The sequence below is a fragment of the Mobula hypostoma genome, chromosome 8, assembly GCF_963921235.1.
Source record: "Mobula hypostoma chromosome 8, sMobHyp1.1, whole genome shotgun sequence".
In the NCBI taxonomy this organism is placed as follows: domain Eukaryota; kingdom Metazoa; phylum Chordata; class Chondrichthyes; order Myliobatiformes; family Myliobatidae; genus Mobula; species Mobula hypostoma.
In genome coordinates this window covers 152,436,989-152,456,277 of record NC_086104.1, presented here as the reverse complement: position 1 = coordinate 152,456,277, position 19,289 = coordinate 152,436,989, and the positions used below count along the sequence as shown (strand labels likewise).

The following is a 19,289-nucleotide window of genomic DNA, read 5'->3' as shown; positions in this document are numbered from 1 at the left end:
CATGAGGAGTAACAATCTTTACGTTACGTCTCCGTCTAAATGTGGAATTTATAATAAATAGTTTGTACAACAATATAACGTAGAAATACAGTTGTGTCAGCATGAATTAATCAGTCTGATGGCCTGGTGGAAGAAGCTGTCCCAGAGCCTGTTGGTCCTGGCCTTTACGCTGCGGTACCGTTTCCCGGATTGTAGCAGCTGAAACAGTTTGTGGTTGGGGCGACTTGGGTCCCCAATGATCCTTCAGGCCCTTTCTTTACACACCTGTCTTTGTAAATGTCCTGAATAGTGGGAAGTCCACATCTACAGGTGGGCTGGGCTGTCCGCACCACTCTCTGCAGAGTCCTGCGATTGAGGGAAGTACAGTTCCCTTACCAGGCAGTGATGCAGCCACTCAGGATGCTCTCAATTGTGCCCCTGTAGAAAGTTCTTAGGATTTGGGAGCCCATACCAAACTTCAACGGGGTGTAGGTACTGGAGCTACCAACAGGGAGGAGGTACAGAAGCCTGAAGACACTTCCAATGTTTTAGGAAAAGCTTTTTCCCCTCCGCCAAATTTCTGAGGTGTCAATGAACCAGCTCATGAACCCTACCTCCCTATTCTTGTTCTTTTAACCCTACTACTTAATTAATTATATATATTCCTTAGTGTAATTTATAGTATATTTTGTGACTTGCATTGCACTGCTGCCACAAAACAGCAAACTTCACGATATATGCCAGAGATTCTAATTCTGTTTCAGAGATTGGAGGGTGGAAAATGTAATCTGATGAAATTAGACAGATAGCCGATTCTAACCAGTCCATCAGGTTCAGGTTCACAGGTACCACCTACAGGGCTGTAGGCATGCTGTCAGACTACAGAAAATGGTTAGCACTCTTCTGTTAGAGGTGGTTATTTTACTTAGAGATACAGTGTGGAATAGGCCCTTCTGACCCCCAATTTAACCCTAGCCTCTCCAGGACATTTACAATGACCAATTAACTTACCTGGAAACGGAGAACCTGGGGCAATTCCACAGGGAGGATGTATGAAACTCTTTACAAAGGGTGCTGGGATTGAACTCCATCTCTGACGTCCCACTAACTGCCATGCTACCTTGAGAGACAATGGCATGGTAGAGGCAGGGATGTGAAGGTGGGGAGTGGTTTAATAACAAATTATTTCCAAAGACAGGAGGTGCGACAGTGGGGCATCATACTGGCATTTGACACAGCAGTGGAGTGCAGTTTTCAACTGGAAACACTGACTGTTCATTTCCCTCCATAGATGCTGCCTGACCTATTGGGTGCCTCCAGCTTTTTGCGTGTTGCGATTGACACTGCAGTTTTATCCGGGAATCAGCAGGAAATCAGGACCGAAATTAAAAGGACGTTGTATTTGTCAAAACACTTCTACATGAAGTTATAATTGTTGGACCTAATTGGGACAGTGTTTTGAGGGAGGGGAGGGCACAAAGAGAGAGATCTTCAGACTTGGTGTGAGGACACCTTGTATATGAAACCTCCCATTGAAGCCAATGAAGAATTGTAGACAACCGAGTCAGAAAACATCAATCGTAGAAAGGTAAACTCTCAAAATATAGTTCAGGACACCGTGTCCTTTCAAAGTTCAGAAGTTCAAAATTCAAAGTAAATATTATTATCGAAGTACACACATATTACCATATACAACCCTGAGATTCTTTCACTTTCAATCTGTGGTTAGGATTCTATTCCCTCTCATATAATCCACGTGAAGATTTGGGCAGCAGGGGTGGGGACATTATGTGGCAGTTGTATAAGTTGTTGGCGAGGTTTCACTTGGAGTACTGTGTACAGTTTTAGTCACCCTGTTGTATGAGACAGATCTGGTTAAACTGGAAGGATTGTCCAAAAGATTAGTGATGATGTTGTGACTGCTAGTGGGTCTGAGTTATAGGGAGAGATTGGCCAGACTAGGTCTTTATTCCTTTGAATGGAAGAGAACCAAGGGGAACATTATAGATTTTTAAAATTATGGGTGGAACAGACAAAGTGGAATATACAGAAGCATGAAAGGCCAGATGATCCCAGACTCAAACACACCGTCTAACGCTGTATTTATTATTAACATATAAACTCAGTGGCCATCTTATTAGGCACACCTGCTTGTTCATACAATTATCTAATCAGCCAACCATGAGGCAGCCACTCCATGCATAAAAGCCTGCAGGCATGGTCAAGAGGTTCAGTTATTGTTCAGAACAAATATCAAATTGGGGAAGAAATGTGATCTAGCTGACTGACCGTGGAATGATTGTTGGTGCCAGACAGGGTGGCTTGAGTATCTCACAAACTGATCTCCAGTGATTTTCATGCACAACAGTCTCTAGACTTTAGAAAGAATGGTGCAAAAATCATCCAGTGAGCAGCAGTTTTGTGGGTGAAAATGAGAGAGGTCAGAGGAGAATAGCCAGACTGGTTCAAGTTGACAGGAAGGTGACAGTAACTCAAATAACTAGATGTTACAGCAGTGGTGTGCAGCAGAGCATCTCTGAACACACAACATGTCAAACTTTGAAGTGGATGGGCTACAGCAGCAGAAGACCACAAACATACACTCAGTGGGTGTGGCGCGTGGCCAGGTGGTTAGGGCGTTGGACTAGCGATCTGACGGTTGTGGGTTTGAGCTTCGGCTGAGGCAGCGTGTTTGTCCTTGAGCAAGGCACTTAACCACACAATGCTCCAGTCTACCCGGCTGAGAATGGGTACCGGCAAAAATGCTGGGGGTTAACCTCGCGATAGACTGGCGTCCTATCCCGGGGGTGGGGGGGTGGTGGGGGAGTCTCATACTCACAGTCACTTCATGCCACGGACGAGCACCGGCCTGATGGGCCACAAGGCTCGTGACAGACTTTAATACACTCAGTGGCCAATTGATTAGGTACAAGAGGTGCTTAATGAAGTGGCTACTGAGGTATACGGCGTAAGTTCTGAGCAAGGGGGCTCACTGCACTCTGGTGTCTGTGACAAAAACTAATCTGAAATCATTCCGCTCGATTTACAACAGAAACTACTGTAAAGTTGTAAACACAAGGGATTCTGCAGATGCTGGAAATCCAGAGCAAACACACACAAAATGCGGGGGGAACTCAGCAGGTCAGGCAGCATCTATGGAGAGGAATAAACAGTCAACATTTTGACCCAAGAGCCTTCATCAGGACTGGAAAATAAAGTGGCAAGACGACAGAATAAGGTGGGAGGAGGGGAAGGAAGATTATAAAATAGACAGTATTCCCTACCAGCGGTTTTTACAATGTCAGGTTTTATCTTGGTTCATTGAGGAAAAGAACGATATGTCTCGCAAAGTAGCTTTGAGCTGATGAAGTATTTATGATGTGCACCTCAAAAGCCACATAAACAGCAGTGAAGATTGCTTTAGTGGCTAAAGAATGAATATTGACTATGGGAAACTCCCTTCAAGTAGTGCCTTGGGATCTGAGAAAGCAAATAAGTTTCAGTTCACCAGAAGGGCGAGGGAATCTCAAAGGCTGGGTTTCAGCTCAGGTTTCTGAAGTGAACCAATGAGAAACTTCTGATCCAGAGGGGCAAACATTACCCACACCGAGCTATGCCTCCCAGCTTCTCACTTCATCCACCCCACCCACCCTTTTCCTCACCTGGCTTCACTTACCACCTGCCAGCTTGTACTCCTTCCCCTCCCACCACCTTATTCTGGCTTCCTCCCCCTTCCTTTCCAGTCCTGATGAAGGGTCCCGGCCCGAAATATCAATTGTTTATTCCTCTCCATAGATGCTGCCTGCCCTGCTGAGTTCCTCCACCATTTCGTGTGTGTTGCTTTGCATTTCCAGCATCTGTGGATTCTCCTGCGATCATGTTTAGCATCTAATAGGATGGACAGTCTGCATCGATAGAGTGGACAGCCATCAGGCTTTTCCTAGAGCAGAAATGGTTAATACACAAAGACAGGGGTTGCCAACCCTTCTTATGCCATGGACCCTTACTGATGGGTAAATCACAAGTACATTCGATCCTGAAGGGTCTCAGCCCAAAACATCGACTGTACTCTTTTCCAAAGATGCTGCCTGGCCTGCCGAGTTCCTCCAGCATTTTGTGTGCGTGTGCGTGTTCCCAGGTTGGGAATCCCTATTTTAAGGTAATTGAATGAAAATATAGGGAGATGTCAGATGTAGATGTTTTATTCAAAGACACACAGAGAGTGGTGTGTGTGTGCGTAGAACGTGTTGCTTGGCTGCTGTAAAAATATGAAAAAGAAAGCACCCCAGTCAGTAGCTAACAGAAGTAAAGGATGATGTTAGCTACGTGGGTTATGACCAATGGGAAAAAAAATGGCTGGATTGCTTAGTGCTTTCATGCAAGGCTGTTTATTAGGTGTCAAAAATCCAACTTACAAAAATTAGTGCAAATGGCGAAAAGAAAACTGTAGATATTTATAAAAAGATATCAACGAGAAAACACGATAATAGCTCCATACTAGTTTGTCCGGTGTGAACTCCTGGCAGCCCGATCCCTCTCTCCTACCAGGAAAGATGAGCCCTATTTATTAGGCACCAGGACATACCATCTTTAACCACAAAACAAACTTAAGACTACATATGAATCAGAATATGATGCACCCCACTATGTAGTTACAATCATATTACAAAATCAACAGATGTATCTACATTAAATACAATATACAAACATCATATACACATTTACACATCCCCACTACTAATGAAATGGAATATTCTGCTGTGCGTGGTGGGAAAGACATGGCAGTGTAGTGGTTAGCACAATGCTTTATAGTACTAGCGACCCAGGTTCAATTCCCACTGCTGCCTGTAAGAAGTTTGTATGTTCTCCCCATGATCGTGCGGGTTTCGTCCCACAGTCCAAAGATGTACCGGTTGGTAGATTAATTGGTCATTGTAAACTGTCCCGTGGTTAGGCTAGGGTTAAACTGAGGGATTGCCGGGCAGGGTGGCTCGAAGGGCCGGAAAGGGCCTATTCCATGCTGTATCACAATAAATAAATAAAATACAATAAAGTCATTGAAGTGCAATGACACCAGAATGACAAGTGTGTGTGTGTGTGTGTAAGGACTTTTTACTGAGCACTCTCCATCATAGACACAAAAGAGCAGTCATTTTAAAATCACCTGTCAGAGTAGCAAACTCAAAGATTACAACAAATCCACCTTATCATATTAGAGGACACTTCAAAAGTCTTTTACCGACTGGACCGAAGCAGCCCTTGAGCATGGTGGTACGTGCCCCTGTCTGATGGGGAGGGAGGGAGAAGATGGAATATCCTGGGTGAGTGGGTCTTTCATTAAGTTACCTGCTTTACTGAGGCAGTGAGAAGTATAGACAGAGTCCATGAAGGAGAGGTTTACCTCAGTATCACTTCCTTCACTGATTCTGGCTCCTTTATTATCTAAAATTCAATTGATCTTTCTTCGATACACCCAGCTATAGTTCTGGCTTGGAAACAATTTTATGAATGATGGTTCTGCATCAAGTTCAAGCCTTGTAGAGTAGCTGCCTCGTTCAGTTGTCTCCCAAACCACACACAAACACACTATCTTTGTATATCCACGTTTCCTTCAAGACCTCACTTCCTTCCTTCAGAACTACCAAAAAAAGGCAGCACGGTGGTGTAGCGGTTAGCATAATGCTATGATGGTGCCAACAACCAGGGATCAATTGTCTGTGAGGAGTTTGTATGTTCTCCCTGTTACTGTATGGGTTTCCTCCCACATTCCAAAGACATACAGGTTCATTGGTCACATGGGTGTAATTGTGGGTGCCGAGGTCAATATTTGTCTCTAACAAAGGAGGTGTAAGGAGCACCTTGCCTCTGCTAGCCTGCAGGATACCCTTGGACAAGGTGTAGCCCCCCCCCCCCAAATCAGGGTCACATGAAGCCATGGGAGCAGGTGGTGGATGGTCGTATGAGCAGCTGGTGCACATCACAAGTCCTGGTTATGTGACCACTGACGCCAGGCAGACAGTCTCTGAAGAGTATTGATAATGGCTGGGGTCACCTGTCTTGTAAAGACACTGCCCAGAAGAAGGCAATGGCAAACCACTTCTGTGGAAAAATTTGCTAAGGACTATCATGGTTACCTTGATCGCCCACGTCATACGATACCAACACAAAATGATGATGATGGACAGCATGGGTTCATTGGGCCAGAAGGACCTTTTACCGTACTGTATCTCTAAAGTTAAAAAACATTAAAAACTTTTACCAGCTGTGGTCCCATCGCTGTTCACAGTGGTAGACAATTGGTCACAAGCTGCCAATCTGAATACAACCAACTTTTCCGTGTTTTCTGCCACCCAATCAATCTATTCATGTTAATAATGCCTTCAGTGAGTTAACATCCTAGGGTTCACCACTGACCAGAAAATCAACTGCACCAACAAAACAGGATATCTTCAAGGGGCAGTGTCCATCATGAGAGACCCTCACAATCCAGGGCACGGCCTCTTTGCACAACCTCTGTTTGGGAGGGGAAGTGCAGGGGCCTTTCCTCCAAGAGAACCACTACTTTGTCATGGGTTTGAGGCCTGTGTGTCTCAATGACCCGGAGAGCTATGTTGACTGGAGTTAGGGCCTTTGTGCTTTAGGTCACAGGTCAAAGGCTACAGGCCAGACTAACAGTGGTCCACTGGTCCCCCAGGTATGGGGGTTCAGTTCAGGGCTAACAACCCAGACTGGTCAAAAACCAATTCTTACAGAAACTGAAATGAAGAATCCTTCTATATATATGTGTGTGCGTGCGCGACAGTAAGGTCAAACAGAGATGGAGGACTTTCATTGCTGCCCGATATGCCAGTGGTGTAACGGGCCGTGAGTGTATGAGCCTTTAGAGAAATATTCAAGAATTCAGGGTCACTTCTCCCTCTCTGCCTTCAGATTTATGAACGGTCCATGAACACTACCTCATTTTCCCTTCTGCCCTATTTATTTTGTAATTTATAGTCATTATTATGTCTTTGCACTGCTCTGTTTTGCTTCATGGAAGCCAGTGATAAAAGAACCAGATTCAGATTCTACCTCAGCTTGAAGTGCAGGTCAGAGGCTGTTTGCCCTTTGACAGGTGACCCCTCTCTCAACACCCCTGAGAAGAGAGAGATGGAGCCTGGTGGGTCAAGGGGAGGTGAAGGACATGGAAGAGGGCAGTGGAGGGGAGCTGATGAGGGGTGCAGGGGGATAGTGGAGCTGAGGGGAGAAGCACCAAGGTTGTCGGTAGGCGAGGGACAGATGGACTCATGCGGGGGAGATGGAAGGGCAGGGAAAGGAGGGAATAACAGAGGAGGAGGGGCATTGGTTCGGACACTTGCCTGGAGGAGTGCAGGTCCAACATAAAGAAAGATTAGCTTTATTTGTCTCAAGTACATCGAAACATATAGTGAAATGCGTCATTTGCGTCAATAACCACCACAGTCCTTGGATTGTACTGGGGGCAGCCCACAAGTGTTTCCACGTTTCTAATGCCAACATAGAAAGCCTATTATCTACTAACCCTAACACGTACGTCTTTGGAATGTAGGAGGAAACCAGAGCACGTGAGGAAACTCCTGCCGTCATGGGAAGATCGTACAAGCTCCTTGCAGACAGTGGCAGGAATCGAACTCCAGTCGGTAAACACTGGCACTGTAAAGTGTTACACTACTGTGGTGACCCCATGAAGCCCAACACCATCCAGGGCAAAGCAGCCTGACCGTCAGCCCAAACATTCATTTCTCCACCAGCATCCCCACAAAGTATTCACAGACAGCATCTCCAAAATACATTGCAGCTACTTGCCCAGACCAATAGCAACTCCCAAACGCACAACAGGGGGAGAAAGGGGACAGGTACAGGGGAAACACTGCCACCTGCAGGTTCTCCTTAAATTGCACGTTATAAGAGCACAGAGGCCAGAACAAAGAGCACACAGCATGCGCTTTGGCCCACAATGCTGTGCCCAATAATTAAGCAAATTACATCTAATCCCTTGTTCCTAAACGATATGCATATCCTTCTATTCATTAAGGTTGTCATAGCTGGGGGGAAGTAGTGGGGATAAACTCCCACTATCTATTAAATGCTCCCAAAGGCGTGTGTCTCAACCAGCTTCCGACAACTGTGGCCGTCAGGTGTGGCTTAGCTACTAAGCCCAGTGGTACCGTTTCCACAGACAGGAAAAGGGGCAAAGGTGGGTTACCGGTGCCTTAAAACTAGTTGCTTCGGCCAGATGGGGCTTATCAGCCATGGTGGCAGCTCATCTACGCGAAGGAAAACTCTGATCTCAAGCCTCCAGTGCCTTGCGGCTATACCTACTCACAGGGAAGGCTTCAGGAGTAAACCCCGGGGAAAAATCCGAGCTGGCATCCCTAAATTCACTCCTGACTAGTAACTCCTGCAATGCTGCTGGTGCCAAACTGTATGAGTATCTGCTGTTCCTTCGGGTTCAGCAGACGCACAGAGAAGGTGGGCTTGCTCTCCCTGTTGTACTGCCCAGGTTTGTGTATCTGGACAAGCTAGGACGTAAAGTCCATGGTCGACCCTGACCGACAGAGGGCTTTTCTGTTCTATTCCCTGTCACATTCTTGTGCCAATCCAAGAGCCTCTAAAACATCTTTACTGCACCTGCCTCTAGCACCATGCCGGCAGAAGGTTCCAGAACCACCACTCTATGTTAAAAAAACGTGCCCTGTACATCTCCTTTGAACGCCCTTCCCTCTCAGCTCTACTATTGTACATTTCAACCCTGGAGGAAAAAAAATACCAGCTGACTATCTAGGCCTCTGATAATTTTAATCAACGTCCATAAGGTCCTTCCTCGGACTCTACGGCTCCGGAGAAAACAGTCCAGGATTGTCCAACCTCGCATCATAGCACATGCCCTCCAATCCAGACAGCATCCTGGTAACCAGGGGCGGCACGGTAGCACAATGCCTTACAGTGCCAGCGACACAGGTTCAATCCCCACCGCTGCCTGCAAGGAGTTTGCACATTCTCCTTGTGACTGCGTGCGTTTCCTCCGAGTGCTCTGGTTTCCTCCCACAGTGCAAAGGTGTAATGGTTGGTAGGTTAATTGGTCATTGTAAATTGTCCCATAATTAGGCTAGGGTTAAATTGGAGGTAACTGGGCAGTGTGGCCTTGAAGGGCCAAAAAGGCCTAGACCACGCCATATCTCAATCAATCAATAAATGAATAGATAGACAGATAAAGAAATAAATCTCTTCTGACACCTCACCATATCCTCCACAACCTTCCATGGCAAGAAATGAATACAAGACTCCAGATGGAGTCTAACCGTACTTGTCTGAAGCTGCAATACGTCTTCCTGATTCTTGAACTTTGTGCCTTGACTGATAAAGGCAAACATGCCACACGTATTCTTTGCCAGAGTTGGAAAAGCATTGGCACTGATGCCCATGCCAGCAATGTCCAAATCCCCCACAAAAGCAATTTATCAAGAGAGCCATTTCATGGAAACTATTAAATCTCCTTCAAACCTTATTAGCTTCAAGGAGAAACCATCCCAGCTTCTCTAATCTAACCTTGTAGCCAAAGCTCTCAACCCTGGAACCATTTTAATAAACAGGGCTGAAGCATCCCCTTTGGCCCATCTTGTCAATGCTGACCATCTCAAACATTTCCATTTAAACCACTCTGCCCTGGCAATCCACGTGCGTGTCTAGGTATTCCTTAAACGTTTAGAGCAGGGGTCCCAACCATGGATCCCTTGGTTAATGGTAGGGGTCCATGGCATAAAAATGGTTGGGAACCACCGGTTTAGACAGTCCCTGCCTCTACCACTTACTTAGGCAGTGTATTCCAGATTCCAACCACTGTTAATTTTTAAAATCATATTGTAAACAAGTAATATTGAGTGAAGCACATCCACAAGTTTTAGCTCAGATTGGGGGAGAATTTTGTCATCAGAGATGTGCTCAGACAGACAGAGGAACAGTGTCAGGAAGGGCAAGAGATTTGGACACATTTTTCTTGTACAAGTTACTCACCTATACCAAACATTCTGCAATCCTTGAGGTCACCGAATGAATTTAATCCTGCAACTCTTAATACTCTGAACATAGTACAAGCACTGGCCCATGATGTTGTACTGATCTTGATGCCACTTTATCATAAACATTCTCCTCCTGTCTATCAAAGTCAAAGTCAGAGTTTTTGGTCGAGACTTTGGAACCAGGCCTGAGAGTGCAGAGGATAGATAGCCAGTACAAAGAGTTAGTGTGGGGGGGGGGGAGGGGAGGGAGGGGGAAGAGTTAGCAGCCGAACAAAGGCCAAAACAACCAATGGGTAAAAGTAGATAAATTATGCAATTTTTAAAAAATTATAAATAACACTGAGAACATAAATTGTAGAGTCCTGATCTTCCATATCCACCCATTTCCATTCATATCCACATCTCTATCTAAAAGCCACAAACTCTAGCAAACTGCCTGCCATCACCGTTACTCCTGGTAATCCGCTCCCTGTATACAAAAAAAAAATCACTTTTAACTTTCTCCTCTCCAACCTTAAAAACATGTTCTCTGTCTACCCTATCTACACACCTCATAATTTTAAACATTTGAAAATGTAAGGGGAACACTTAAGGCACAATGTTTAAACAGGGCTGAAAGTAATTCCTCTTGCAAATCAAAAAAGAGCAATATTTCGTCCAGTCTTCACAACTAGCTGCACAATTGTCCGTCTGTAAGAAAAAATAAATTACGACTGGCAAGCTGAAGTCCACGTTTAGCCGAAGTTTGTTTTACTTATTACTACAAGCCCTAGCCTTGAATAACTTATCATTAAACATTGGCCTGTCTCAAACCACTTAACCCAGCACAAACCAGGACAACTGCAAAGGTCAGAGCTTGCATTCAGGTCAGGTCTTAAATCCAGACAGTTGTTAGGCAGAGAGGCAGAGTGCTCTGATTTATCCACTTCCAGGATTTTATTAAAGACCTAAATGGAAGAATGGGTTGACCCGAGTAATATGCTGTGCTATCCAAGGCATGAGAACGTGTTGTCTTCTGATAATAACGCGCTTCATATGGGGATATTACCCTGCAAGAAAATCGAATATAATAAAGTACACAGGGGATTGTAATCCAGCAGCAACACAGAAGGAACATAGTGCACGAGGGTTACCGAAAGGAACAATATGCTTTTATGAAACAGGAGTAAGCATTAATCTACAACATATGGTACTGATATATCTGACAAACTTCTAAAGATTGTGCAGTGGAAATTATTCTGCATCACAGCCTGGTATAGGATTGCAAGAGTGGTGAACTCAGACGATTCTATCACGCATGCAACTCTCCCCACTATCAAAGACAGATGGTTAGGTAGGCAATATCCATCATCAGGGACTCCTACGCGTGCGTGAGTGTGAGACACTCTCTCTCTCACACGCACACACACACAATCTTGCACTAGTGTTATGTTTAATTTGCACAGGAATACAAGTCATACATAATTTATGTTAATTTAAATTCATGTTAACTGGCGTTTGCACTAATTTTGTAATGTACTCTGCTGGTGCTGCTGCAGAAATCTAATTTTCATCACATTTATACCCTGGGTATGCATACCTATCACAACAATAATATTGAACTTGAAAATACATATCAAGTCCTTACCCGTTGAATTACAATGGGCTCTATATAACACAAGTTATCCACAACTTATACAATATAACATGAAGGAATGTTATACTCCAGTAACACTGTCTAAAACATAAAAGATTAGATTTATCACAGGTACAGTACATCGAATCACTAAACCACACAGTGAAATGTGACGTTTGTGTCAGTGATGGGCTGGGGGCAGCCTGTAAGTGTCATCACACTTCTGACACCAACATAGCTTGTCCACAACTAACTAAAAATCACTGGACTCCTCCATCATGGGCACTCACCACTCCAGCATTGAAGATACCTTGAAAAGGCGATGCATTGAAGAGGCAACATCTATCATTATGGATCCCATCACCCAGGACATGCCCCCTTCTCAGCGTTACCATCAGGGCGAAGGTACAAAAGCCTGAAGACACACACCCAACATTTTAGGAACAGCTTCCGGTAAGATGATGGTGTGTTCGGACACCGCAGCTTTCACAAGGCCAAACAAAGGTGTTGTCGTCTTTTTTTTTTAACGTACGCTTTTACACTTGCAAGAACCTGCTGGACATTAATAACTTCAAGTGCTGCAAGTCTACCCCATCAGCGAGTTGCTCGTTGGTGGAGAAACTGAAGGAGCTGGATTTGCTGCCTGTGACAGAGGCGTAAGAGTCGGTGAGCAAAGACAGTGGGCAGTCTAACCACGAGTGATTGTAATCACAAGATGTTGGTGATGTGGAGCGCTGTAAGTCCGGTTCACTTGTTTATTGGCGGTTGGCTGGGGCGGACAGTAGGGAGCTGTGTGGTCTCGGTCACAGCAAGCATTAGGCCTCAAACCGCGGTATTGCCTGGTCGCAGCTGCTCAGGGGAAGGGCGTCAGAGTCAGTGCTGGAGGCGGTGTGGCACAGTGTCCACGCTGGCAGCATCAGTGCTGCATTCCAGTGTTTGCTCGGCAGAAGGTGAGCTGTATTGTGTTCAACTGCAGACTGCTGCAACATTCGTGGACACAGGGACTTGGATTATATATATTTTTTTTGTGTGACTGTATTTTACTGCTATCTTATATGTATTATATGTGCCTTGTGCTATGAATGACTGTTTGTACTGTGTTTTGCACCTTGGCCCTGGAGGGATCGTTGTTTCATCTGGCTGTATTCATGTATGGCTGAATGCAATTAAACAAACTTGACCAAATTCTCCTCCAGTATCTGAATGGACTATAAACCCATGAACACTACCTTACTATTTTACTGTCTTTTTGCATTACGTAATTTAAATTATATATTTCTCATTGTAATTTATAGTATTTTTATGTATGTAAGGGGGTTTTGTCTTTTATGTTACTGCGGAGGCTAATTAAAATGGCTTCTTTGTTATGTTATAATTGGGAATGCTTCTTTGTTATGTTAAACGCTGAGAAAGCTTTGCGCTAGCAGCTTGTTGTGGGTTAGGGGGTGATAAGAGGATGTTACGAACCAATTGGGATAGTTGTTACGACTTTGGTGTATCTGGGAGATTTGTATGCGTGGGGTTTTGAGGCAGAAGGCGGGAGAGAGAGACAGAGAATGGACCAGGTGGTGTGAGTCCGCTAACGGGGTCGGACCCCGAGCGGGGCGTTCGGCGAGGAGGGGAGACGGAGATGGACTCGTGTGGAGCGTCTGGTCGACCACCGTTGTTGGTCCCAGGTGGCCGGTCGAGGTGGTCCGAGGGGTCGCAGGGTGAAGAAGGAGGGTCCCGAGCTCCAACTGTTTGTGCACGAAGAGATTGAACTTTAGTAAGTGTGGCGCCTTTTATTTTCCTTTTATATTTTGTTCTCTATTGATTATATAGTTCCACTAATATCTATAAACTGTAAATCATTTAATCGTTTCTGGTGTATTGTCTGTTATTTGGGCGGGGTGGGGTACATCACACAGCATCCACACAAACTATTACCCAGTTTGGCGGGGCTGAGGGCTGTTTCCCTAGACGACAGCGAGCTGAGCAACCCTGAGGTTGGCCAGGGGGGGCTACATGTATTACACAGTAGTGCTACTGCAAATGATCAAATTTTACGATATGATATTAAACCTGATTCTGAAACCCAAAAATATGGGAGGAAACCAGATCACCTGGAGGAGATCCATGCCATCATGGGGAGAATGTACAAATTCCTTACAGACAGTGCTGGGAACTGAACTCCGATCTTACAGCAGGCACGCTGTGAAGTGTTACGCTAACCGTTACGCTCCTGTGCCACCCCGAGTGCGTTACTCTGCAGTGACACTGTACGCTTCATAACATACGAGCAATTCGGCTCCCCCAGTACGCGTTAAGTTACTATTCAGCAGTACAGTGAGTGACACAACACGCAAGCAGTGTTATCTTTCAGCAACATATTTTGCTGTATCGCTTGCGAGGTCTGCTATCCTGCAATAACATGGCTTGCTATAAATAATCAAGGGAGAATTCTCCTGCAGCGGCAATCAATGACCTTCTGAAAAGACACTCCCAAAGTCATCTCAAGCTTGTCACTCCCGTACACTGCAGTCACACAGATGTGTGTAAATACCTTTGTTTTAAAAACCACTCAGTCTGCCCTTCTCCAGAACAGGACAGTTTGCTTGTTGTCGATAGGCCCTTCCAGCCATGCCACCTTGCAATCTTCTTTTTAACCCCAGCCTAGTCATGGAACAGTTTACAATGACCAATTAACCTACCAACCTGGTACGTCTTTGGACTGTGGGAGGAAACCAGAGCACCCGGAGGAAACCCACGCAGTCATATGGAGAACGTACAAGCTCCTTACAGGCAGTGGCAGGAATTGAACCCGGGTCGCCTGTACTGTAAAGTAGTGAGAGACGAGCACATGGTTTGGTGCTCTGTAGTTGCCAAGAAAATTTTACACCACCACCCTTGAATGCCTTCCATGCAATTTTCTTTGGTCCCACGAGAAGTTGTTCAAATTGTCTGTTATTGATGACCTGTTTGATTTGTGGACCAACAAAAATGCCTTCTTAAAAATCTTGACATCAGTTATTCTGATTTAAATTATGAATTGAAATAACAAATATAGGCGATTTCAAGAATATGAAATTTCATGGTGATTTTCACAATCAGCTCCCCCAAAATCCATAAGGTACACCCAAAAGTGTTCAGGAAGCAAAGTCTTTGTTGTCTAGTGTTACTTGTGAGATTTTGCTTTACCTCTTGAGAATCAATGTTCAACATCAAATCTCATCTGGATGCGTGACAAGGAGTGTTGCTGAGCACAGCTCCGAGAGACCGGGGTTCAATCCGAAGCTTCACAGCTGTGTGTGGGGTTTGTGAGTTTTCCCTTTGACCACCTTGCCCTCCAGGAGCACTGATTTCCTCCCACACCCCAAAGGCGTACGAGAAGGTAAATTAATGACCTAATTAGCATAGATTAATAGAAAGACTAATTAAAATGAATAATGCTGAGCATGAGTGGGAGAGAGGAAGGTATAGGGAAGTAAGGAAAGTGGATGCTACTGAGGTTGCACTCCTGGAGCCAACAGGGACCCAAAGTGCCAAAACAGCTTCATACTGATGCAGGACCTCAGCCTGAGATGTTGACTGTTTATTCCTCTCCGTAGGGGCTGCCTAACCTGCTCAGTCCCTCTAGCATTTTGCATGTGTTACTCTGGATTTCCAGCATCTGCAGAATCGCTTGCGTTCATGGCTTCCTACTGTGTAAGTCTGGGTGTCAGGGTGGAGATAAGTCTCTACTGAAGGAGGTATACCGTTCCTTCCGCTATCCTGCAAGTCACCTTTGGGCAAAGTGTAGCACCTGCTTATCCCCCCCAACCCACCCCACCCCACCTTGATCAGAGTCAGGTAAGGTGACGGGACCAGGTGATGGATGGTCGTATGAGCAGCTAGTGCATATCACAAGTCCTGGTTATGTGACCAAGGACACCACTCAATCTCTGAAGAGTATTGATAATAGCTGGGGTCGCTCATCTTGTAAAGACACTGCTCAGAAGAAGGGGATGACAAACCACTTCTGCAGAAAAATTTGCTAAGAACCATTATGGTCATAGAAAGACCATTACCCACATCATATGACATATGACTAATGAACTGTGCAAGTCAGTGAAGCCTATCATGAAGTGTGGGAGTCATGGCTGCTGTTTATCATACTTGCTTTTATTTCCCGACCTATTCCATCTACAGCAGATTCATTCACTCTGGCACTGCCCCGCTCCTCACAGCTCCCAGTCTGTTGGTGTTACTGGTGCTGGAGAAAATGCAATGGGAATATAAGAACCCCTCCTCCAACCGAACAGCAAAGCACAACAGTCCATTTATCAAGCATGCAGAGCTCACTGCCTCTAGCCTCTGGCACTCATTATGCAGAGACTGAGCATCCATTGCTGTCCCCGCCACCACCTCATTATTCCTGAACTTGTGATTGATTAGCAAGTTATGTTTTAATAATATGGAGCCTGGAGTACCATCAACAAAGCCCTACGTATCACCAATGTGTCTTCAACATGACTTCTCATCTGCTAATATTTACGGATAATTTGAGTCGTAATAGACTCTCAGATCTTGCACAACGCTCAACGTTCGAAGTGTTGTTTGATTGCTGGAGAAGGTAGTGACGAGCTCATGCAGTATCACGGATCTGGCTTTTTCCAAATGATTCAGAGAGTAACCACACCCGGAAACTTAGTTAATTCAGTCATTTTAACGAAAATGATTTGTTGGTGGAATATCTCTTCCAACTGTTACCTGTACGACTTCGAGCAGTAAGACTTTGAGTGACAACGCCACAAATGATCTTTGTCAAATTGTATTCCAAGTCACAGTAACTCACTGGACACAGATGCAGGACGTCAGTCTAATTAACGCACATTCCATTTATCAAGCGTACTAAAAAAAACCTTCCTGACATCAGTCGCTGTCTCGCTCTTCAAAGGGCCTCTGGATCCTCCAAACTGATTCTGACAAAAGATTGAGACACTTCGGTAGTCTCCAGACACATTGTGCCGTGTGACAGCATAAAGTCTGCAGAATATATTCATCGGACTATTGGACCCAGCTGGCCTTCAGTGCTGCTAACTGGCAGCTTAAACCAATCTTTGGCAAATTATTCTTAGTCTTCAATTTGCTTAATTTGATTCCCTCCACCCATCCCCCCTCCATGTGGTCACGGAACTTAAGCAACGGCAGAGCTCACAGAACAGACAAAAAAAAAGCACAAAACTGCTTCGACTCAAACTGTAAACTTTGCACATTTTCACCAGCGATGGCAGTGAGCCCCTTCTGAAGAATCCCACCCACCCTGCTCATGGACTGTTTGTCCCACTCCCATCAGGGAGGTGGCTACGAAGCATCCACACCAGGACCACATCCCCCAAGCTGTCAGACCCATCAATACCTCCACCCATTAACGCACCCCACAACCATTACAGATACATCACCTAGCATCACATTATGTAGTCTATGTATACAACAGTTACATGCAGTGTTTTATAGATTTATTTATATATTGTTTTTTATTGTGTTCTTTATGCTTCTAGTGTGTTTTTATCCTGCATCAGATCCAGAGTAACAATCATCTTGTTCTCCTTTACACTTGTGTACTGAAGAATGATAATAACCAATCTTGAATTTTCCAGTCAACCCCTCTAGGTTCGACACACTAGATGCACACAGTCTGTTTTCCAGGGCCGGGGAATCGAGAGCGAGAAGACATGGGTTTAAGGTGAGAGGAGAGAGATGGAATCGGACCTGAGAGGCAACTCTTCCACCCAGAGGATAGTCTATTTGGAGTGCGCTGCCGGAGGAAGTGGTCAAAACTTTTACACTTCATCATTTCTTGTTGGAGTCAACTTAAGTACAGATACTCCTGTACCTAGCATCACTTCATATATATACAATCAGTCCTTGTATATACTATCTGAAGTATTTCTATTTATTGTGTTTATATTATGTTCTTTATGCTCCATTGGATCGGGACTAACAATCATTTTGTTCTCCTTTACACTTGACTACCAAAGAATGACAATGAACAATCTGTTAAACTGCTTGTTCTTGCTAATAACACCCAAACACCATCAATTTACAGGACGTGTCACTCAGGGACTTGGGCTAAATTTATATTTTTGTGGCTGTATGTTTACTGCTGCCTGATATGTGCTATCTGCACCTTGAGCCGTGTATGACTGTTGGTATTGTGTTTTGTACCTTGGCCCCAGAGGAACACTGTTTCATTTGGCTGTATTTATGTGTGGCTGAATGATAATTAAACTTGGTCTTGAACAAACTTGAAACTCAAATGTTAGGTCAGTGCAGAAGAAATGCACGACAGTCATTAGGACCTTTTCCCTGGGGGTGGGGGAGGGTAGCTAAAAATTTGTTTTGAAGCAGCTGCTCTCCGACATATTAATCAAATGAAAACTGGTCCCTATGCAATCAGAGGAAGGAGACTGAGAATTATTCATGATTCGTGCAGATACAACATCAGAAAAGGAGGCCTTGTAGATATAGCAACACACACAAAATGCTGGAGGAACTCAGCAGGCAAGGCAGCATCTATGGAAAAGAGTAAATAGTCAACATTTCAGGCCAGGACCCTTCATCAGGACTGGTAGATATAAGTGATAGACCAAGTGCTGGTTGATAGGATTATTATTATGGATGGACAACTAGGGATTGGCTATCTGAAAACCTAATGACACCACCCCACACCATCTAGGCCAGGGTTCCCACTCTGGGGTCCACAGACCCCTTGCTTAATGGTATTGGCCCATGGCATAAAAAAGGTTGAGAACCCCTGACCTAGGCCATGCTCTCTTCTCACTACTATCATTGGGTAGGAGGTCCAAGAGCCTTGGGATTTACACCACCAGCTTCGGGACCTTACAACAATCAGGGTCCTGAACCAGCATGGATGACATCACTCACCTCAACTCTGAACTGTGTCCACAGTCTATGGACTCACTTTCAAGGACTCCACAACTCAGGTGCCTGCAAGAAAATTAATCTCAAAGGAGTACATGGTGATATAAGGTTATAAAATATTGGAGCAGTGTTCGGCCATTCAGCCCATCAAGTCTACCCCACCATTCCAACATGGCTGATTTATTGTCCCCCTGAATCCCATTCTCCTGCCTTTTCCCCGTAACCTTTGATGTCCTGAATAGTCAAGAACCTATCAATCACCACTTTAAAAATGCTCAATAACTTTGTCTCCACAGCTGTCTGTGACAATATACTTGATTGTAAATTCACTTTGATGTGAATGTATCTGCACTATGTCGATAAAAGAGCAATGCAGCCAGCCTCATACACTCACCCGTGAAAGGTCTCTCCTTTCAGAGTCTTTTTCTCTGAGCACTACAATTGAAACTACCTCCTCTACACTCCAGAGCAGTGAATTCCGTGCCCATCTTTGTTCCTTTTCTCAAACATCTTCACTTACACTCAGTGGATTCTTCATTAGCTACCTCCAGTACCTACGAAAATGGCCACCGCGTGTGTTTGTTTGTGGTTTTCTGCTGCTGTAGCCCATCCACTTCAAAGCTTGACATGTTGTGTGTTCAGAGATGCTCTTCTGCACACCACTGCGGTGATCTGAGTTACTGTTGCCTTCCTGTCAGCTTGAACCAGTTTGGCCATTCTCCTCTGTCTTCTCTCATTAACAAGGTGTTTTCACC

The 19,289-nt window shown here is 44.8% G+C and overlaps 1 protein-coding gene across 4 annotated transcripts in view; it reads right to left on the bottom strand.

Moving 5' to 3' along the window:
• The window catches only part of add2 (adducin 2 (beta)), a 149,177-nt gene that overhangs the window by 108,944 nt on the left and 20,944 nt on the right, over positions 1–19,289 (bottom strand). The window contains exon 2 of one of the 4 annotated variants that reach the window (XM_063057086.1): positions 18,538–18,600. The exons of the other annotated variants lie outside the window; for them this stretch is intronic. The gene's annotated coding sequence lies outside the window, so the exon portion shown is untranslated. The remainder of the gene's footprint in view (positions 1–18,537; positions 18,601–19,289) is intronic. 4 annotated transcript variants of the gene reach the window in all.